The following is a 23503-nucleotide window of genomic DNA, read 5'->3' on the forward strand; positions in this document are numbered from 1 at the left end:
CGAGTAGCCAAGGTACAACAAAAGTTGAGCATGTGGGGGCAGCGATCTCTCTCCATTGTGGGTAAGAACCTGGTCATCAGGTGCGAGGTGCTCACTTTGTTGCTGTACGTGGCGCAGGTCTGGCCCATACCCCACTCCTGCGCTGTGGTGGTCACCCGAGCCATTTTCCGCTTCATCTGGGGATCTAAAATGGACCGGGTCCGGAGGGACACGATGTTCAAATCTCTGGATAAGGGCGGGAAAAATGTACCCAACGTGGCCCTCATCCTGATGACCACCTTCGTGTGCGGCTGCATCAAGCTATGTGTAGATCCCCAGTACGCAAACTCCAAGTGTCACTACGTGCTGAGGTTCTATCTGTCCCCACTTTTGCGAAGGATGGGCCTGGTCACATTGCCGCGGAATGCTCCATGCAGTTGGGCCGTGCCGTACCACCTATCCTTCGTGGAGCAGTTTCTGCGGGAAAACACCTTTGACCACCGGTCCATCAGGCAGTGATCTGCACGGAATGTCCTCAAGGCCCTACGGAAAAAGGAGACGGTGGATCCTGTCGGATGGTTCCCCGAGCAGACCGTCAAAGTCATTTGGCAGAATGCCTCATCACCAGAACTTTCAAACAAGCACCAAGACGTAGCTTGGCTGGTGGTGAGAAGGGCCCTCCCCGTCAGATCCTTCATGCACACCCGAAGTCTCGCCCCTTCCGCACAATGCCCCCGCGGTGGCTGTGGTGGGGAAGAGACGGTTGCCCACCTCCTCCTGGAATGTGTCTTTGCAAAGCAGGTGTGGAAAGAGATGCAGTGGTTTTTGTCGAGGTTCATCCCAAGCAGCTCTGTAACACAGGAGTCTGTGCTCTACGGGCTGTTCCCAGGGACGCACACCGAGACAAACATCAACTGCTGCTGGAGGACTATCAATTCGGTGAAAGACGCCCTTTGGTCTGCCCGAAACTTGCTGGTCTTCCAGCGCAAAGAGTTGTCCACCACCGATTGTTGCAGACTGGCACATTCCAAGGTCAAGGACTACGTGCTGAGGGACGCACTAAAGCTTGGGGCAGCCGCAGCAAAGGCTCAATGGGGAAAGACCACAGTGTAAGGTCCCCCCACCAAGCTGAACTGAGGGGCTGGATCCATGGGAAACTCCTCGAACTGTATCAGGAAAATTTTGGGTGCTGTAAATGTAAAAATGTATATGGCATGACAATGAAATGGAAGGGTTGTGAGGCAACTCATGATTGTATTGAAGGAAACTTCAATACAAAATCTTTGCACTGTTTGTATTTTTTGACTTGATGCTGTTTTAAACTGTTTGGGAATGTAATTTTTACAGATTTTTATGAATAAAGTATATTTTGGAAATAAAAAAAAATGATGAGAGGTTGGTGATTCCGGTCTCACTCCAGGCAGACATCTTGGAGACAATACACCAGGGCCACATGGGTATCATAAAATGCAGGGCATGGGCTCAGTCGTCCCTATGATGGCCAGGAATATCGAGAGATATGGAAGAAATGATTTCTAATTGCCAGGTATGTGCAGTGCACAGACCAGACCAGAGGGAACTACTTAACCTCGACCCAAATTCCAACTGGACCATGGGAATGTCTGGGGATGGATCTTTATGTTTAATGGGAAATCCTACCTGATTGCTATTAATTATTTTTCAAGGTGGATCTAAGTCAAACATTTGTGCACAACAAAGACTGAGACAGTCATTTGAGCTTTATCGGAGATCTTTGCAACACATGGCATTCCTGACCAGTTTGTGTCTGACAATGATCCACAATTTATAAATGACTACATTCCACACTTTGTGGAAAACTGTGGATTTGTACATTTTACAAGTTCCCCTAAATATCCTCAATCTAATGATGAAGCTGAAAGAGAAGTCAGAACTATCAAAGCACTGTTAAAGAAGGATGAAGATTTTCAAACAGCACTCGTAAACTACAGATTTACTCCATTGATATGTGGATTAGCACCACTGGAACTGTTGATGGGAAGGAAGCTCAAAACACAAATTCCCATCCTACCCAAAAAGTTACTTTCAGAGTTAGAAGTCCAGGATTATCAGAGAGTTCAAGTCAGAGAAAAACACAACAAGCTTTTGCTATACCAGGAGATAGTAAACCAGGAACCTACCCAGTTGATGGAAGGAGAAAAGGTATGGGTATGCAACGAAGGCAGAGAAGGAGTAATTGTCTGGAGAGATGATAATTAACAGAGATCTTATTTAGTACATACTTCAGAAGGAACTATAAGAAGTAACAGGAGAAATCTTATTTCTATTCATCAAAGATGTCAATCAGTCATACATTTGATGAACCAGATGTTGAACCTGAAATTCAGAAAGCGCCGGATATTACAAACCTCAATGAAGTCCGTCCAAGTCAAGAAACAAGAGTTCAGAGAAAGACTATTGATCATCTGAGTCTGACAACAACACGATCAGGGAGAGTTGTGAAGCCTCCTGACAGATTGAATCTGTGATGTCAGAGACTTGGGGGAGATGGGGTAATAAGTAAAGATGAATGTAAATTAATATATATGGACAAAGACCTGAGGGCAGATGTATATAATCAGTAGTATAAGAGTTTGAAGGGGTTAATGTCTGGGACAGTGTAACACCTCCCACTGTGATGATGTAAGAGATCACATGAGAAAGTGACTTGAGAAGAAGAAGCATCATTTCAGCACAGGAGTTAGATATGTTGAAATAAAATGTATGTAGTTTCTTATTATGTAATAAATAGTTGTTGTTAAACCTTAACAAAGACTCAGTAATCTCTTCTGGCTAGCGTAACCAAACATACAATATGGTGGCAATAGCATACAACAGTTATGAGTTACCAACCAGGAACAGGCGCCTTCTGTGAGTTTTTCCCCTCTCTAATTCAAGGACACAGGGGCCAATTGTACCATCCCCTGCTGCTACTATAGCTGTGATCAATTAATTGAGCACAGACTAAGGATTGAATCTCGGACTTTCTTAATCTATGTGGCTCAGTGCCGTCATCAACTGAGCCATTGGAGTAGTTTTCAGTGCCCATGCATTTTCTTATATTTTTTCCATTGCAATCAGTCAGTGTTCATAGTTCCCCACAAATGGACATCGTCTTCTCAATAGTTTTTTTTTAATTGCAGGCTGGTTCACTACAAAGAGTACCCAGTCTGTGTATTTTTCAATTCATTCTTGGAATGTGGATATCACTGGCAAGCCCAGCATCTATTGCCCATCCATAATTGCCCTAATATAACTTAGTGACTCGCTTGGCTGCTTCAGCGGGCAGTTAAGAGTCGATCACGTTGGTGTCACATTTACGCCAGGCTGGGTAAGGAGAGCATGTTTCCTTCTCCAAAGAACATTTGTGAACCAGTTGGGATTTTGAACCAACAATCCAACAGTTTTATAGCCACTTTTACTGATAACAGGCTTTCTGCTTCTCTTTCCACAGATGCTGCCAGACCTGCTGAGTGATTCCAGCATTTCTTGTTTTTATTTCAGATTTCCAGCATCCGCAGTATTTTGCTTTTATTTCTATTTCCATGCTGTTTTAAAAACTGAATTCAAGTCCTGAAACTGAATTCAGTGGAAATTAAAAGGGGAGATGTACAATGGGCAGACAATTCACTACCATCTATTTTATGCTAACACACAAAGTCAAAATGATCCCCATATATTATACTATCACGAGAAAACCCTATCAAGGTATCTCACAGTCATAGAAACAGACAGTGTCCAAGTCAGATCCATGAGTGGCTGCTCAAAGCTGCTTACAATTTGCTCTGCATCCACCCAAAATTGAGTTGGGTAATAGAGATGGGGCGAGATGCTAAATAACATGGGCAAGGTTTCCCATCACTTGCTAACAGGGCCTTTTTAAAATTATTTATTTTATTTAGAGATACAGCACTAAAACAGGCCCTTCAGCCCACCGAGTCTGTGCTGACCAACAACCACCCATTTATACTTTCTTTTGGGCCTCCTTATCTCGAGAGACAATGGATACGCGCCTGGAGGTGGTCAGTGGTTTGTGAAGCAGCGCCTGGAGTGGCTATAAAGGCCAATTCTGGAGTGACAGGCTCTTCCACAGGTGCTGCAGAGAAATTTGTTTGTTGGGGCTGTTGCACAGTTGGCTCTCCCCTTGCGCCTCTGTCTTTTTTCCTGCCAACTACTAAGTCTCTTCGACTCGCCACAATTTAGCCCTGTCTTTATGGCTGCCCGCCAGCTCTGGCGAATGCTGGCAACTGACTCCCACGACTTGTGATCAATGTCACACGATTTCATGTCGCGTTTGCATTTATACTACCCATTTATACTAACCCTACAGTAATCCCATATTCCCTATCACTTCCCTACACTAGGGGCAATTTACAACGGCCAATTTACCTCTCACCTGCAAGTCTTTGGATGCGGGAGGAAACCGGAGCACCCGGGGAAAACCCACGCAGACACGGAGAATTTGCAAACTCCGCACAGGCAGTACCCAGAATTGAACGCGGGTCCCTGCAGCTGTGAGGCTGCGGTGCTAACCACTGCGCCACTGTGTCGCCCTAGATAATTGTTCTAGATAATCATATATTGTGGGCAGGATTTTCTCTGCAGGCTTCTGAACCCTGCCATCAGGCTCAAATGGGGGTCAGAAACCCACACTGGGCTGAATATAGTCCATAGCATGCAGCTCCCAGCGCGGACCCGGAAGCAGGTGCCGCTGGCACACAAGGGTCATGAGGCCAGCTGAATGCGATCCCATGGCAGCTGGCCAAATCAACCAATTGGAGGTGTGTGACCCGTACAATAAAACTGCAGAAGTGGGCAACGAGGGACCGATAGCAGCACCACCTGAGGTGTTGGTGCCATATTTAAAGGGCTTCCAGTTCCGCATGTAGTGCTGCCTTGCTGCAAACTATTGCCTCAGGAGCATTGCTGAAGACCCCTCCAGCAGAATTCAACACCCCTGCACCAAAGTTGAAAAGTCCTGCACCCTGCACCTGGACACAAGAGCCAAGGAGCTGACCTGGAGTCAGATGCAATCATATTGGAGGGAAGACACTGGGTGACCTCATGGTTTAGTGATGCCTCCCTGCAAGCTGCAAGGGAAAGGTTCTCTTCCCCAGGCACGGCAAGAAGAGACAATCCCAAGCCTGGACAGAGATTGTAGAGGAGGTCAGCAACCGTCGGATCACCTCCCGAAACTGGTCGAGTACCGCAAAAGGGTCAATCACCTCCTTCATTCTGCCAAGGTCAGTCCTGAAAACCACTCTCCTTTTTGGCGCTTGCATGTGGCAATACAGGAGGGAGTGCAACCATGAGGAGTGAGTAACCTACCAGGAGGTGGCAAAATGCGTGAGGCAGCAACAGATCCTGTCAGACGCACGGCTGCATTTTGGTGATAGCTAGCCTTCTGTCTCAGCTTTCCCCCACTACATCCCATGAAAATGGAGGTGGGGAGGAGGCATTCGGGGACCCCCATCATGGACCGAAGGGCTGCCACCAATGTAAGTGTTCAGATAGTCTTCGAGGGAAGGCTAACTGTTCCCTCTTTCTGCTTGCAGGAGAAAAGGGTCCACAACAGTAAAGAGAGTGCGAAGATTAGAGGAGGCATCCCTGACATCAGGGGCTGGATTTTCAACTGGCCTTGGGAGTGAGCACAGGTGCAGGCATGCATTGGACACCATGTTTCTTGAAGGCGGCACTGGATGCCGAAGCCTCTGGTATAAGAAGTGATTTTCAAAGGGCGGCCGGGTGGGGGGAACCTGGAAACCAGCACGCCTCTAGTTAAGTGGCAGTTGAGCTCATTGCTGAGTTCATTAACAGGCTTCTGAGGAACAGTTTGAAATTTTTGATTGCTGGAGACAGCGAGAATGCACATTAATGCTCACCTGTCAGGAGCACTAAGGGGAGCCATAAAGTTCTGTTGCTGATGAGTAAAAGTAAGTGAAGAAAAGGGTGATTCAAAAAGAGTGGGTCAAGTGCGTTTCATTTGGCCACTTTTAGGCACAATGATACTGTTGGCCCTCTGATCACCTGTCTGCTCCATTCTGTGAGGCAATGGCAAGACCTGTCATGGCTGCCATCTGTGTCTGAGCATTCCGATGTAGAACCTCCATGCAGCGCCCAGTGCCACTAATTGGGCGCCATGCTCATCTTAGGGCCGATCAGTGGTTTCCATTTTAAAATAGCATCGCATTAATGCACGGACACGGCGTAGGGTCAGGATCTGGAAATGAGCTGGCTGTCGGGTTCCCAACCCCAGATTGAAAATCAAGCCCCAGAGCTCTGACAGGGCAGAGGAGGAGGCCCTGGAACTGGCTGGATCACCGGACAGCTGAGCAATTGCAAATGGACAGACTGGAGTCTCAACCCAAGAGAGTGAGGAGGCATTGTACTCATGTTGCCACCACAGCACATCTGGAGATCCACATCACACATGGCTGGCTTCAGGAGACATGAAGACCTTAACCCCTAAATGTTTGTGTTCTCTCATGCAGGTTCTGGCAGTGCAGAAGGACAGTCAGCTGCAGGAACTATTGGCTTGCAGTCCACCTCTGAGTGGTAGGAGGAGGAGGTATCCTCAGAGGGTGCACCATGACATCATTCCCCAGCCCTTCCCCACAGATTAGATTTTGGGTCACAAGCTGGCGAGCACGGCACTGACACACCCAGACAGCTGTCAGAGACTGTAACAGCTGAGGTCACTCACAGTTGGGGGACTGTGGGTGGCCAGGTCCATGCTGAGCCCCAGGCTGATGTCAGGCCTCTGGTGTCGGCAGCGCAGAACATGCTGGGTTTGTCAGGGAACATCTGGCAGAGCTGCCAGAGGCAATGCACAGTCATGCGCAGATGATGGAGGAGTCCATCCATGCCATGAGTGCTGCCATGTCTTAAGCGTGTGAGCACATGGCTTCCTCCATCGAGAGGTTGGCCGCCCTCCTGGACAGCCAAATCCCAGAGATGTGTGCAGACCTGCACACCATCGCCTTGGCTATTTCAACGCAGCAATGGCAAAAACGAGAGGGAGAGGAGGTGCCTGGAGTCTTCTCCAGGTTCTCGTCCTTCCAGGGAAGTTCAGGTGAGCCTTGAAAAGGAGGAGGAGAGGCTGACCTCCACATCTGGGAGCTCCCCTCAGGGTGCTCTAAGTGTGGACAGTGGCTCCACAGTACCTCTGTAGTGATCCCAGCTCCAGTAGCTGTGGTGACAGAGGAGGCTCCTGCACCTGTGCAGGGATCCCTCAGTCAGCCGGGCCCTCCATGCCTCAGGCAGCCAGAGGACAGCCGCCAAAGTCATCCTAGGCCACGGGGCAGCCTGATCAGCAGCCTGCCTCCACCTCAGCTGCAAACACAGGGGGACCACTTCATAGAAGCACATAAAAATTCATTAAGAGCACCTGGATGTACTTGGGATTCCTGGGTGTGTCAGCTTTGCACTTATTACAAATTTATAGAGTATTGTCAATAAATAGATGTCAAAGTCACTGCTGTTAATCCTTCATGCATTGATTGCAGCCTTGTCATATGTCACCGTCACCCTTGCCCTCTCAATGGGCAGTCAGTGTAGTGGCAGGCTGCATCTGGTCACCTTCTCAGCTGTGTCAGAGCACATAGTAAACCTGAGAGCGAGGCGCTGGAGTGCAATAGGAAGGAGGCAATAGGCAGAATACAATGAGGTGAGTATTTATTGAGTTTACTTGGAACGGCATCATCGATGCATAAACCGGGTACGTATGAGATTGTCCTGCGTCTCCCATGTATGTCTGTCAGTGGCCCTCACCTCCGGTGCAAGGGCTTCATCATCCTGTGCTGCCTGCTCAGCAGCCTTCTTCACGTCCTCCTCATTGGATGAGGAGTGGCAATCAATTGTGTCCTCTTACTGCAAGGCCTCCCTCCTCTGCATAATATACAAGATCCTCACTGGGGCACATGGCAGGGCTCCTCCAAGACACCGGAATCTCATCTTCAGCAGCCCAATGGTCTGCTCAATGGTCGCTTGGGTGCAGTATGGCAGGTGTTGTACCTCTCCTCTTCTGTAGTGCGAATCAGCCAAAAGCCACCATGGCTGACTTCCAGAGGTGGCAATGAGGCCTCACCTCGGTACCGCCACCTTTAACCAGCCGGGGATCTGAAGGCACGTGATCCCTGTGCAGCATTCTCTGAATTGAAAACCCCTCATAAAATCGCATTCAGACACATGCAAATTCATACTAACTACCTGATCAGCAAGGTTAATTGCAGTCCCGCAGTATCATAGCAGCAAGGTCGCCTTGAGCCTTTCCTGCCACTCAAAATACTGAAACATTATCACAACTCTGGGTTCCGAGCGACAGTGTCCACTTCTGATTTTTCGATGCCCCCCACACTCACCCACCCCACCCCCACCACACCTCCTAACCCGCTCCTGCAGGCTGCATAAAATGCAGCCTACTTGCCTGGATTTTGAGCCCATGGCAAAGTTTCCGCTGCCAGGCCGAAATGGTGGGGGGTATCCTGCCTCGGCCAGCTGGACTCTCCCCTGGAGCAATTCAACAGCGCTATGCTAATTAACAGCCAGGCACCGGGATCTCCGTCCCTTTAAAGATGGGGATCCTGCCTTCAAGAGCTGTCAGCCAATCACAGGACCAGCAGTGCCATTGGGAGCTTTTTGAAGGATGAGGCAACCCGCCTCTACCACCCTCCCAGGCAGTGCATTCCAGACTGTCACCACCCTCTGGGTAAAAAAGTTCTTCCTCAAATCCCCCTTAAACCTCCTGCCCCTCACCTTAAACTTGTGTCCCCTCGTAACTGACCCTTCAACTCAGGGGAACTGCTGCTCCTTATCCACCCTGTCCATGCCCCTCATAATCTTGTACACCTCGATCAGGTCACCCCTCAGTCTTCTCTGCTCCAGCGAAAACAACCCAAGCCTATCCAACCTCTCTTCATAGCTTAAATGTTCCATCCCAGGCAACATCCTGGTGAAACATCTTTGCACTCCCTCCAATGCAATCACATCCTTCCTATAATGTGGCAACCAGAATTGCACACAGTACTCCAGCTGTGGCCTTACCAAAGTTCTATACAACTCCAACATGACCTCCCTGCTTTTGTAATCTATGCCTCGATTGATAAAGGCAAGTGTCCCCGGAACTTCCCAGTGTCAGGTCATTCATTGAATACTTTCGTGCCATGTTACTCCTTCCAAAGTGTATCACCTCACACTTTTCAGTGTTAAATTCCATCTGCCACTTTTCTGCCCATTTGTTCTTCAGGGAGTTGCAGCTTTTCCCAGTGGGGGCCCTCTCTCAGTGACGAGAGACCCCCTGCAAACCAGCAGGGAGGTCACCTCATTTTCCTGAATGACCTACCCGTGAGGCAGAAACACCCCCCACCCACCCGCCCTGCTGCTGGTTAAAAACACTTAAGGACCTCAATTGGCCTCTGGGCAGGAAGGCCGTCATCGGACTATCCTGCTCCTGACAAAATTGCATTGCAGCAGGGAGGTGATGGGCCTTCCTCCCCCCATTCCCCATCACAATTCTATGGCCCGCCTGCCTCCAAACCCGTCTCAGGGAGGCCCATAAAATTCTGCCCACTGTGTGGGAAGCAGTCACTGGTTTTCCCTGGAGCGGCTAATTAATGGCCATTGGGTGAGCTCACCATCCAATTCAGGGTAGTGGGAGGGCTCTCTAAGCCAGACAGCCAATCAGATGCCCTCCAGCTTGACAGCAACAGCAGAATACCGTTGCAGGTAAGTATGGGCAAGGGCACCCCAAATTGGAGGTGCCCTCTCTCCAACTTTTTTAAACTTAAACTAAATATAGATTTAGCAGCTGGGCCACTGTGGGGGTGGGGGTCCCCTCTAAGCCTGTCTGGAGTGCTGGCTCCCCCCCACCCCGCCGCAACCCCAGTCTACTGCTAGAAGGCTGCCTCCAGGCTGTTGAACTGTCCCCCCACTGCCTCTGGGAACCTGGGAAAATGGCCTGGGTAGGAGGTTGGAACTGGTGAACTAGCAAGCTAGCCGGTGGGGCAATATTTTGTGCCCTCATGCCTTCTTTCCTGGCCCCAATGAGGCCTTAAAATCCTCCCCAGAGAGTGACAAAGAAACTGCCACCCTTGAGTTTAGTGTCTTCAGGTGTTGTCTTATAAATCTTATAAATCTGCTGTCATTATCCACTCCTTAAAAAAAACAACCTTTGACCCCCCCACTGTCCTTGCAAACTACCGTTCCGTCTCTACCCTCCCATTCCTCTCCAAAGTCCTTGAATGTATTGTTGCCTCCCAAATCTATGCCCATCTTTCCCGAACTCCATATTTGAATCCCTCCAATCAAGTTTCTGCCTCTGTTACAGTACCAAAACAGCTCTTATCAGTCATAAATTACAGCCTATGTGACTGCAACAAAGGTAAACTTACCTTCCTTCTCCTTCTTGACCTGTCAGAAGTCTTTAATACGGTTGACCACACCATCATCCTCTAACGCCTTTGCATTGTCATCCAACTGGGTGGAATTGTTCTCACCTGGTTCCACTTTTATCCATGTAACCACAGCCAAAGAATCACTTGCAATGGCTTCTCCTCCTGCTTCCGCACTGTTGCCTCTGGTTACCCCCAAGGATCTATCCTTGCCCCTTCCTATCCCTTTGGTGACATCATCTGAAAGCATAGCACTAGTTTTCATATGTACCCTGATGACACCCAGCTCTACCTTGTAGTATAGGGGTATGAACAGATACAGCGTGGCTTTTGGAGGAGATACACAGGCTAGTGTTGAGTGTATTTAGTTGTTATGAATTAAATATTATTGTTTAAATCCTACAGTCTAAGAACCTCTCTGGTAGACTCAATAAGTTGGCAGCATACAGAACCAAACATATAACAGCGGTGGAATGCTGAACAGACCGTGAAGAAAACGTTTGAAGCAACTACCATCTTTCAGCCAGAAGAAAATATTTAAAATAACTAGCTAGAAAGAATAAGAAAAAAACTACAGATCTTAAGATGCTGAGAGAAGCTGTACAGAATAGAAGCATGGCTGCCTGCAAATCAATTGATCGGGTGAGTCATAGTGCCGACGGTCAAGGAATCCCAGTAAAAAAAGCCTTTGAAGAGCTTAAATTAATTTTTTTAAGACATCGTGTGAGAGAAAAAAAGAGAAACCCCAATCTCTCACTCAGGCTGAAAGCGAGGGCGAAGAGCAGGAAATGCCCGAAAAGTGCATGAACTAGTGAAAAACGTGGGAAACCCCCGAACACATCAGGGAGACTCCATTAATGCAGCCAAGCCTGAAAAAGAAAAAGAAATAACCTGCAGCTCTCAAAGAAAGGGAAAACCCGAGAGAGTCTGTTGAAACTGCAAGGAACTCTCAAACAGCTGTGTCAGCTCAATTAAACAAGCTGAGTAAACAAATAAAGTGAAATGCTCAAGCAAAGGGAAAGCCCTAAAACAGCCTATGAAAAACATCAAGGGACAATCAAAAACACCTGCTACACTCCAAACTAACCTGAAAAAAAGAGGGCTGGATTGTACCGGCACCTCATGGTGGGGAGGCCCGTAAAATGCTTGCTGCCAGGAGGGGACGGGGGAACAGAAAAATAAATCCTTTTTAGCTGTGGGGATGGTGGGAAAGGGTTTAGGGTCAATGGGAATAAAGTTCAGGGGAGATAGATCATGAGTGAGAACTCACTTTTTTGGGGGGCGGGGGATAAGGCATAAAACTAATTACTTATGCATTGTGGGGTGGGAGAGGGGATTTGAAGTTTTAATAAAATTTTATTTTAATTGAATTGAAACCGTGTCACTTTAAAAATGTAAATGTCTCCTGAAGGGCTTCAAGCCCTTTAAAAATGGTGCCGTGCCTGCACGGTGGCACAGGATACTATTGCCGGGGACGCGGTGGTCACTTCCTCTACGTCATTGGGGGCAGCACCTCCATCCCCTCTATTTAAATGAGCCCCCGCCATAATATCACTGCAGAGCGGCGCGCTGGTAAAATTCAGGCCAGAGTTTTCTAAAAGGAAACACTCTAAAAAAGTCTATAAAATAAAACAACATGCATCAAGAATTAGGAATGCCAGAGAGTTTCAAAAATGTTAGGCCAATGTGCTTTTTTGAATGATAATTTTCTTTAATCCACTGACTGGAGATCTGAATTTATATTTTTTTAAAAGACATTCTTAGGATGTTCACCTAATTTACAACACTATATCCTACTTTGCAAAGGACTGTGAGGAGGGAGATAAAATGTTTGTTCCTGCCCGAGCAAGAACCAAGACCCAGGATGTTTAAAGGAACTACCTGTTCTCTTTAGCAATTGAGAAATACTGCTGCTACGTTTGAATGCCTGAGTAACTGTCATGTGACAATCCCCTCCCCATCTGTGATTTTAAGCTTGTGTCTTTCTGCAGCAAGAGAGGAGAAGCAACTAGACTCTGACATGTGCAGACCCTAAGTGGGGGTGGGGGGTCTCTCTCTCTGTCTCTCTCTCTCTCTCTCTCTCCATTCCAGCATGAAAGCTTTCAAATCTTGCCTGTTGACAGGCCACCTTTGCATACTCTGGCTACAATCAGAAACCCAGTTGGAGGAAATCATCTGCATCGCTGTCTCCAAGAGACCTACTGAATCAGTCATCTATCTCTTCAAACTAAAAACCTCAAGACCACCAAATTCAGCTAGAAGCCAACTGAATCAGCAAACGCCACAGACTGTATATCTTTTTTCCCCCAATGGACTCTAAATCAACCAATCTATCTTTCCCCACTCTGTAACCTATTTGTGTGTGTGTGTGTAAACCTCCAGAGTGTGTGAGTGAGTGTAAGTTGGCACATTGTTTATGATTTTATTAGTTTGGTTTAGGTACAATAAAGTTAACCGGTTCCTTTGTTAACTCAAGAAAACCTGTCCGATTGGTTCTTGTTATGATCATAGCTAGTAAGTAATCAAACACATACTGAATTGGCCAGTACATCCACTTTAAGAAAGAATTAAACCTGTTATGGTCAAACAGGGAGAGGGAAAAGAGGGAAGCCCTTCGACCCCTCCTCACCTGACTGTAACAAAAGTCACAAAGAACACAATCAAACTCAAAACTGGGTATTATGGCGAAAAAGGTTTCTTCAATATAGAATTACATCTAAATTGGACTGCAGGTCTGAAGCAGTGCAATTGAAAATGCTATTATATTCAATTGGTGCTAAAGCTGATGATCTAATAGCAAGACAAAATATTGATGAAAAATCAACCAAATTCAACAAAGTTTTAAAAGCTTGTGATTCCTATTTCAATCTGAACAGCAATAAGATTGTTGAAAGAGCAAAATTCAATAAAAGGGTCCAGAAACCGAGCAAAACGATTGATACTTTTATCAATGACCATAATAGACTTGCAGAGGGATGTGAGTATGGAGACCTTAAAAAGGAATTGATAAGAGATCATATTGTTGTGGGTGCTGGAGATAATTCCATATCAGAGCTTTTACAGTCTAAAGAAGACTTCACTCTGGACAAAGCCATTCAGCTGGTGAGGCAAGCTGAGGACAGGAAGAACAGCAGAGCAATCCTGTGAGGTGAAGAAAGACCTTGGTTCAGGAAACCTCCTGCAACAGCTCAGTTACTTCACCGGAGGGCTGAAAAAGAGGCACCAGGAAAAAAGGTACACTGGCGGGGTGGGGTGGGGAGGGGGGTGGTGGAGTGCAGGGAGCAAAATACGCTATTAAACCCTGCCAGTGATGTGGCACCAAAAATATCCATAGGCTCAAACAATGTCCTGCCAATAGAGCAGAATGCTTTTATTGCAGAAAAGTAGGCTTTTCGGTAAGATGTGCCAAAATAAATTCTCAACTACCTCAATCTCTAAAGGAATAACACTTAAGATTAGAAAAATAGAAACATAGAAAAATAGGAGCAGGAGTAGGCCATTCGGCCCTTTGTGCCTATTCCGCCATTCAATACGATCATGGCTGATCATCCAAACTCAGTAACCTGTTCCCGCTTTCTCCCGGTACCCCTTGATCCCATTAGCCCTAAGAACTATATCTAACTCTTTCTTGAACATATTTAATGATTTGGCCTCAACTGCTTTCCATGGTAGAGAATTCCACAGCTTCACCACTCTCTGAGTGAAGAAATCTCTCCTCATCTCAGTCCCAAATGGCTTACCCCTTATCCTTAGACTGTGACTCTGGGTCCTGGACTCCCCTGCCATCGGGAACATCCTTCCTGCATCTAGTTTGTCCAGTCCTGTTAGAATTTTGTAGGTTTCCATGAGATCCCCTTTCATTCTTCTAAACTCTAGCAAATATAAGCTTAATCTACCTAATCTATCCTCATACGTCAGTCCTGCCATCTCAGGAATCAGTCTGGTGAACCTTTGCTGCACACCCTCCATAGCAAGAACATCCTTCCTCAGATAAGGAGACCAAAACTACACACAATACTCCAGACGTGGTCTCACCAAGGCCTTGTTTAATTGCATTAAGACATCATTGCTCCTGTACTCGAATCCTCTCGCTATGAAGGCCAACATACCATTTGCCTTCTTAACTGTCTGCTGGACCTCCATGCTTACTTTCAGCCACTGATGCACAAGGACACCCAGGTCTCGCTGCACCTCCCCCTTTCCCAATCTATTGCCGTTCAGATAATAATCTACCTTTCTGTTTTTGCCACCAAAGCGGATAACCTCACACTTATCCACATTATACGGCATCTGTCATGTATTTGCCCACTCACTCAACCTGTCCAAATCACACTGGAGCTTCTCTGCATCCTCCTCACAGCTCCCACTCCCATCCAGCTTTGTGTCATCTGCAGACTTGGATATATTCATTCCTTCATCTATATCATTAATATATATTGTGAGTAGCTGGGGTCCTAGCACCGATCCCTGTGGTACCCCACTAGTCACTGCCTGCCACTCGAAAAAAGACACGTTTATTCCTACTCTTTGTTTCCTGTCTGCCAACCAGTTCACTATCCATGTCAGTACCTTACCCCCGATCTCATGTGCTTTAATTTTACACGCTAATCTCTTATGTGGGACCTTATCGAAAGCCTTCTTGAAGTCCAAATACATCACATCCACTGATTCTCCCTTATTTATTCTACTAGTTACATCTTCAAAATATTCCAGTCGATTTGTCAAGCATGGTTTCCCTTTCATAAATACATGTTGACTTTGTCTGATCCTGTCATTGTTTTCCAAGTGCTCTTCTCTTACATCTTTTATAATGGACTCTAGCATTTTCCCCACTATGATGTCAGGCTAACCGGTCTATAATTCCCTGTTTTCTCTCTACCTCCTTTTTTAAATAGTGGGGTTACATTAGCTACCCTCCAATCCGTTGGAACTGTTCCGGAGTCTATAGAATTTTGAAAAATGACCAGCAATGAATCTACTATTTCTAGGGCCACTTCCTTAAGTACTCTGGGATGTAGATTATCAGGCCCTGGAGATTTATCGGCCTTCAATCCCATCAATTTCCCTAACGCCATTTCCCTCCTAATACTGATTTCATACAGTTCCTCCTTCTCACTAGACCCTATGTTCCCCAACATTTCTGGGAGGTAATATGTGTCCTCCTTTGTGAAGACAGAACCAGAGTATGTCTTTAATTGGTCTGCGATTTCTTTGTTCCCATTATAAATTCCTCTGTTTCTGACTGTAAGGGGCCCACTTTTGTCTTCACTAATTTTTTTCTCTTCACATATCTAAAGAAGCTTTTACAGTCAGTTTTTATGTTCTCTGCAAACTTACTCTCATACTCTATTTTCCCCTTCTTAATCAATCCCTTTGTCCTCCTTTGCTGAATTCTAAGCTGCTCCCAATCCTCAGGTTCGCTGCTTGTTCTGGCCATTTTATATATCTCCTCCTTGGAGCTAATACTATCCCTAATTTCTATTGTAAGCCACGGTTGAGCCACTCTTCCTGTTTTATTTTTGCGCCAGACAGAAATGAACAATCGTTGTAATTCATCCATGCACTCTTTAAATGCTAGCCATTGCCTATCCACAGTTAACCCTTTAAGTAATGTTCCCCAATCTATCATAGCCAACTCACGCCTGATACCTTCATAGTTTCCTTTATTTAGATTCAGGACCCTAGTCTCGGAATCAACTCTCTCACTCTTCATCTTAATGAAGAATTCTATCATATTATGGTCGCTCTTCCCCAAGGGACCCCGCACAACAAGATTGCTAACTAATCCTTTCTCTTACACAATACCCAGTCTAGGATGGCCTGTTCTCTAGTTGGTTCCTCAAAGTATTGGTCCAAAAACAAATCACATATGCACTCCAGGAATTCCTCCTCTACAGTATTTTTGCTAAGTAGGTTTGTCCAATCTATATGTAGATTAAAATCACCCATAATTACAGTTGCATCCTTATTGCATGCATCTCTAATTACCTGTTTAATGCCATCCTTTACATCACCACTGCTGTTTGGGGGTCTATATACAACCCCCACCAATGTTTTCTGCCCCTTGGAGTTTCGTAGCTCCATCCATACAGATTCCACATCAGGATTCTCTGAGCTAATATCCTTCCTCACTATTGTATTGATTTCCTCTTTTACTAACAATGCTACTCCACCTCCTTCCCCTTTTTCCTGTCCTTCCTAAATATTGAATACCCTTGGATGTTCAGTTCCATCCTTGGTCGCCCTGCAGCCATGTCTCCGTAATCGTAACTATATCTTATCCATTTACATCTATTTGCGCAGTTAATTTGCCTACCTTATTGCGAATACTCCGTGCATTGAGACACAATGCCTTTAGGCTTGTCTTTTTAATATTCTTAGTCATCTTAGCATTATTTCGCACTATGGCCCTATTTATTTCTTGCCCTTGTTTTCTATGCCTTCCACTTTTGCCTTTCTGTATCCTATCTTTTGTTTCTACCCTTGTTTCCTCCTCCTCCTCTTTCTCCCTGCTCAGATTCCCATCCCCCTGCCATTCTAGTTTAACTCCTCCCCAACAGCACAAGCATACGTCCCTGCAAGGACATTGGTTCCGGTTCTGCCTGGGTTTAACCTGTCCCGCTTGTACAGGTCCCACCTTCCCCAGAACCGATCCCGATGTCCGAGGAATTGAAATTCCTCCCTCCTACACCATTTCTGCAGCCACGTATTCATCTGGTCTATTCTCCTGTTCCTATACTCACTAACACATGGTACAGGAAGTAATAGTGGCACAGTGGTTAGCACCGCAGCCTCACAGCTCCAGCAACCCAGGTTCGGTTCTGGGTACTGCCTGTGAGGAGTTTGCACGTTCTCCCTGTGACTGTGTGGGTTTCCGCTGGGTGCTCTGGTTTCCTCCCACAGCCAAAGACTTGCAGGTTGATAGATAAATTGGACATTGTAAATTGCCCCGAGTGTAGGTAGGTGGTAGGGGAATTGAGGGAAGAGGGAGATGTGGTAGGGAATATGGGATTAATGTAGGATTAGTATAAATGGGTGGTTGATGGTCAGCACAGACCTGGTGGGCCAAAGGGCCTGTTTCAGTGCTGTATCTCTCTATGACTCTAATCCTGAGATTGCTACCTTTGAAGTCCTGCTTTTTAATTTAGCTCCTAACTCCTTAAATTCATCTTGAAGGACCTCATCCCTTTTTCTACCTGTGTCGTTGGTACCGACATGTACCACGTTCGCCCTCCCCTTTCAAAATGTCCTGCAGCCACTCCAAGACATCCTTGACCCTAGCACCAGGGAGGCAACATACCATCTTGGAGTCTCGTTTGCAGCCACAGATATGCCTGTCTGTTCCCCTTACAATTGAATATCCTATCGCTATGACTTTCTCAGTCTTTCCCCTCCCCCCCCCACCACTCTGCTGTGCAGCAGAGCCATCCGTGGTGCTACATAGCACAAGTGGAGCATATCACGGTTGCGAGCACTCCTGTCATGACTTAGCTTTAGATTGCTTAGTTATTCCCTTTAATTAAAAAATACTAATTACATTAGGGGCCTTGTTCTACTCCAAACACTACCCACTACAATCTAAAGTCCTTAATAAATTACACTAATTAAAAAAACACTTTAGTAGTACTAACCTTATCACTTATATGGTAGGTTTAAAAAAAGGACATTCCCCTAATTTTTTTTAAGCTATTTACAGGCACTGACAGCCGTTCCTCATCAACCAATCACCTTGCAGATTTCCTGTGATGCCGCCGTTGACTTTTTGTTCAAACTCCAGTGCGCCTGGACTGTTCTCTTCTCCGCTCCCGGATGTTAAATGATTGGGCCTCGATCCTCGGGCTCAATTTATCCACTTCTTTCGCTCGGCGTTCTCCCCACAGGTCCGCTCCACCAAGGTTAGAGAGTTAATGAAGTTAAACAACCTTCTGCAGCAGACCAATTGAAATATTTTCTTGGCAAGATCAATGATCCAGTTCAAGCATTTTGGTCAGCAGACGTGTATGTCAACAGACATTTCACTAATTTCAAACTCGAACACCAGAGCAAGTGTAACAGTCTTATCAGAAAAGAGCCATGGCTTTCCACACACTTTCTTCAACCAACAGAAACTCAGTTACATGGCCCTGCAGGGGTTGAACTTGAAGTAAAGGGAAAGTTACAGGCAACCCTTCAGTACAAGGGAAAGCATGTATTAGAAACACTGTACGTCTGAAGAAATCAGAAGCTCTCACACTGAAGTAGAAGCACTTGTATTGACCTCCATCCTATACAGAAAGTAGAAGTTAAACAATAAGAGTCCAGGAGTCACTTTCAAGAGCAATTCTTGAAATTGTTCACAGGTTTAGGGAGACTGAAGACCGAATGTAGTATTACTTTGCAGAAAGACGCTAAATCACTTTGTCTCTTCACACCGAGGAAGATACCACCAATTAATGAAACAAATTCAACATCAACTAGAAGACATGACCAGAATGGGAGTCATTTCTCCTGTTACTGAGCCTACAGACTGGTGTGCAGGAATGCTTGCAGTTCCTAAACCAAACACGGATCTTTGCATTTATGTAGACTTAACAAGAAGTCCATCCGATGTCCTCAGTGGACAAAAGTTTGGCAAATTTATCCAGAAGCGCTGTCTTCATGAAGCTTGATGCGACTAGTGGCTTTTGGCAAGATAGAGTCAAGATTATTGATGACCATCAATAATCCCTTTGGAACACTTTGGGCTGAATTTACTTGTCCCCCCCCCAACGCGGGGGTCATAGCGGGGGGCGCCCGGAAAATCCTTCCGGGAGAGGCCCGCCATGGGCCTTGATGCTGGGAAGGCCCTGCCCCATTTTACTGATGACAGAAACATAATTTACATATTTAAATAAACGATAATTAAACAATAATTACTCACCTTGTTGTGATGGCCGTCCCACGGTTGCCGAAAGTCCTACGCCTTCGGATCTCCTTTCGGAGATCTAAGGCATAACACTGGTGTGGAGGGGGGAGGAGTGAAATTTTTAGGTGGGTGGGAGGGGGGGAAATGGCAAAAACTGACACGATTGGTGAAGGGGATGGTGGGAAGGGGTTGAAGGGCAAAGTGGACAAAGATCGAGGGGAAAGATAAGAATCAAATTTTTAATTTTTGTGGCTGTAAAGGGCTATTTAGATATTGATTACTCATTGGTGGGGTAGGAGAGGGGATTTAAACTGATAATAAAGTTTCAACTTTAATTTTTTTCCCCATTTGTCACGTTGCACATTAAAATTAAACTGAAGGGCCTGAAGCCCTTTAAAAATGATGCAGGCGCCTGCGCGGTGGCAATGGACCCTGTTGCTGGGGACGGAGCAGCCGCTCCCTCGACGTCATCGGGGACGGGCGTTCCACCTCCCCCCCACCCCATGTAAATGAGCCGCCGTGTGAAATATCGGCGGCGAGCTTTTAAAATGCAGACATTTGTTTTAACCATTTTGCATTTCGAATCACATCAGCACTGAAAATATTCCAAAGAACTATGTCAGATATTCTACAGGGCGTTGACAGTGTAATTTGCCACATGGACAACATCCTAATTCATGGGGAGTCCATAGAAGAACATAACCAAAGGGTTAGAGTAGTTTTGAATGATCTGCAGGACGAAGGCAAAACACTCAATTAGAAATGCGAGTTTACAATAATGTCCATTTTGTTTTGGGACACATTGTCAGCAGTAGTGGTATAATGGCAGACCCACAAAAGACGAGAGCCAAGAACAGAGAATTTCCACTTGTTACTTCGACTCTTGATCTTCAACAGTTTTTTGGCATGGTCAATCAGTTGGCAAAATTCCTACCTATCAGCCCTAGTTACCGAACCTTTGCATCAACTGCTGAGGAAAGCTCAGGCATGGTACTGGGATACACATCAGAAACAAGCATTCCAATGGAGCAAGGTGACAACTGAAGCAGGCATCAGAGTTTTGCAAGAAGTTTTTGCAACACATGGTATATCTGATCAGATAGTATCTGATAATGGACCACAATTTGCAAATGATTACTTCATGCATTTTGCAGAAAAATGGGGATATGTTCATTTAACAAGTTCTCCTAAATATCCACAATCAAATGGAGACGCTGAGCGAGCAGTCAGAACCATTAAAGCTGTGGTGAAGAAAAATTAAGATTTCCAATTAGCACTACTGACCTACGGGACTACTCCATTATTATGCGGATTAGTGTCATCAGAACTCTTAATGGGAAGAAAACTTTGAACAGAATTTCCAATTCTACCCAAGAAATTAATTCCAGAATTACAAAGCAAGGATTATCAGAGAGTACAAGACAAAGAAAAGTCTTATTGTAACAGACCCATAATTACAACAGGAGGTACCGTACCAGAATCTTACTGAGGATGTCGGAAGGGAAAAAGGTACCGGTATGAGACGAAAATGAGGAGTAATTCTCCAGAAAGATGAGAATCAACATCGATCTTATATTCTACAAACTCATGAAGGTTCTATATGGAGAAATAGAAGGAATCTTATCTCTTTACATCAAAGACGTCAATCAGCCATACATTTAGGTGACTCAGATGTTGAACCAGAAATTCAAAAAGCACTGAGTACTACAAGCCTCAATGAAGGCCATCCAAGTCAAGACACAAGAGATCAGAGAAAGACTACCAATTTTCCACATCTGACGACAACAAGATCAGGGAGAGTTGTGAAGCCTCCTGACAGATTGAATCTATGAAATGAGAGACTCGGCAGGAGATGGGGTAGTACTTAAATAAAAAGTGAATATATGTAAATACATATTGGGATAAAAACTTGGGTGGGGTTTAGTATAAGGACATGAAAGGGTTAATCTTGAGAGATTGTAAAGATTACCGCCATCATGATGATGTGGGAGAGATTCGAGAACAGTTACAGCATGGCGTTTGAAGGAGACACACAGGCTAGTGTGGAGTGTATATAGTTACTATACAATAATGATTAATGTTTAAATACTATAGTCTAAGACCTCTCTAGTAGACTCAATTTGGCAGCATACAGAACGTAGGAGCAGGAATAGGCCATTCAGTTCATCAAGCCTGCCCCAATACAATCATGGCTGATCATCCACTTCAATGCCTTTTTCCCACACTTTCCCCATATCCCTTTATGTCATTGGTATTTAGAAATCTGTCAATCTCTGCTTTAAACATACTCAATGACTGAGCTTCCACAGCCCTCTGAGGTAGAGAATTCCAAAGATTCACAACCCTCTGAGAAAAGAAATTTCTCCTCATCTCTGTCCTAAGTAGCTTCCCCCTTATTTGAAATTGTGTCCCCTGGTTCTAGATTTTCCAACCAGGGAAACAACTTAGCTGCATCTACCCTGTCTATCCCTTTAAGTATTTTGCAGGTTTCAATGAAATCACCTCTCATTCTTCAAAACTCCAGAGAATACAGGCCCAGTTTCCCCAAACTCTCTTCATAGGACAGTCCTGCCATCCGGGAACTAGTCTGGTGAACCTGCGTGGCACTCCATCTACGGCAATAATATCCTTCCTAAAGTAATGGGACTAAAACTGCACACAGTACTCCAGGTGCAGTCTAACCAAGGTTCTATACAATTGAAGCAAGATTTCACTACTCCTGTACTCAAATCCTCCTGCGATAAAGGCTAACATACATTAACCTTCTTAATTGCTTGCTCCACCTGCATGTTAGCTTTCAGTGACTTATTGACAAGGACACCCAGGTCCCTTTGTACATCTATACTTTCTAATCTCTTACCATTTAAGAAATACTCTGCACATCTATTCCTACCAAAGTTGATAACCTCACATTTTTCCACATTATATTCCATCTGCCCTGTTCTTGCCCACTAACTAAGTCTTTCCAAATCCCCTTGAAGCTGTTTTGCATCTTCCTCACAACACACATTCCCACCTAGTTTTGTGTCATCCGCGAACTTGGAAATATTACATTTGGTCCCCACATCCAAATCATTGATATATTTTGTGAACAGCTGGGGCCCAAGCACTGATCCCTGCAGTACTCCACTAGTCACAGCCTGCCAACAAGGGAATGACCCATTTATTCCTAATATCTGCTTTCTGCCTGTTAACCAATCCTGAATCCATGCCAGTATATTACCTCCTATCCCATGTGCTTTAATTTTGCTAACCAACCTCCTGTGGGGGACTTTACCGAAGCCTTCTGAAAATCCAAGTATACCATGTCCACCAACTCCCTTTTGTCAATTCTGTTAGTAACATCCCCAAAAAACTCCAACAGGTTCGTCAAAAATGATTTCCCATTCATAAATCCATGTTGACTATACCCAATCAGATCATTATTATTCAAGTGTCCATTTATCACATCCTTTAGAATAGATTCTAGCATTTTCCCAATGACTGATGTAAGGCTAAAGAACCAAACATATAACATACTTCACCATAATCTCTCTCAACTCCTCCACTGTTGCTAAATTATCAGACTGCTTATCCAACAGCCAGTACTGGATAAGCAAAAATTTCCTCCAATTAAATATTGGGAAGACTGAAGCATCATTTTCAGTCCTCACTCCAAACTCCATTCCCTAGCTCTCTCTGGCAAAATCTGAGATTAAGCCAGTCTGTTTGCAACCTCGATGTCACATTTGACCCAGAGATGAGCTTCCAACCTCATAGTCATGCCATCAACAAGACTGTCTATTTCCACCTCCATAACATCGCCTGACTTTGCCCTGTCTCAGCTCATCTGCTGCTGGAATCCTCATTTGTGCCTTTGTTACCTCTAGACTTGAAAATTCCAATGCACTCCTGGCTAGTCTCCCACATTCTACTCTCCGTAAACTTGGGGCCATCCAAAACTCTGCTGCTTGTGTCCTAATCGGCACCAAGTCCTGTTCACCTATCACCCCTTTGTTTGGTGACCTACATTGGCTCCTGGTCAAGCAACGTCTTGATTTTAAAATTCTCATCCTTGTTTTCAATCCTTCCATGGCCTCACCCCTCCCTATCTCTGTAATCTCCAGCCCCACAGCTCGCCGAGATATCTGCATTCTTCTAATTCTGGCCTCTTCAGCATCCCTGATTTTAATTGCTCCACCACTGATTGTTGTGCCTTCAGTTGCCAAGGCCCCAAACTCTGGAATACCCTCCC

Source organism: Heterodontus francisci, chromosome 2 (genome assembly GCF_036365525.1).
Source record: "Heterodontus francisci isolate sHetFra1 chromosome 2, sHetFra1.hap1, whole genome shotgun sequence".
In the NCBI taxonomy this organism is placed as follows: Eukaryota; Metazoa; Chordata; class Chondrichthyes; order Heterodontiformes; family Heterodontidae; genus Heterodontus; species Heterodontus francisci.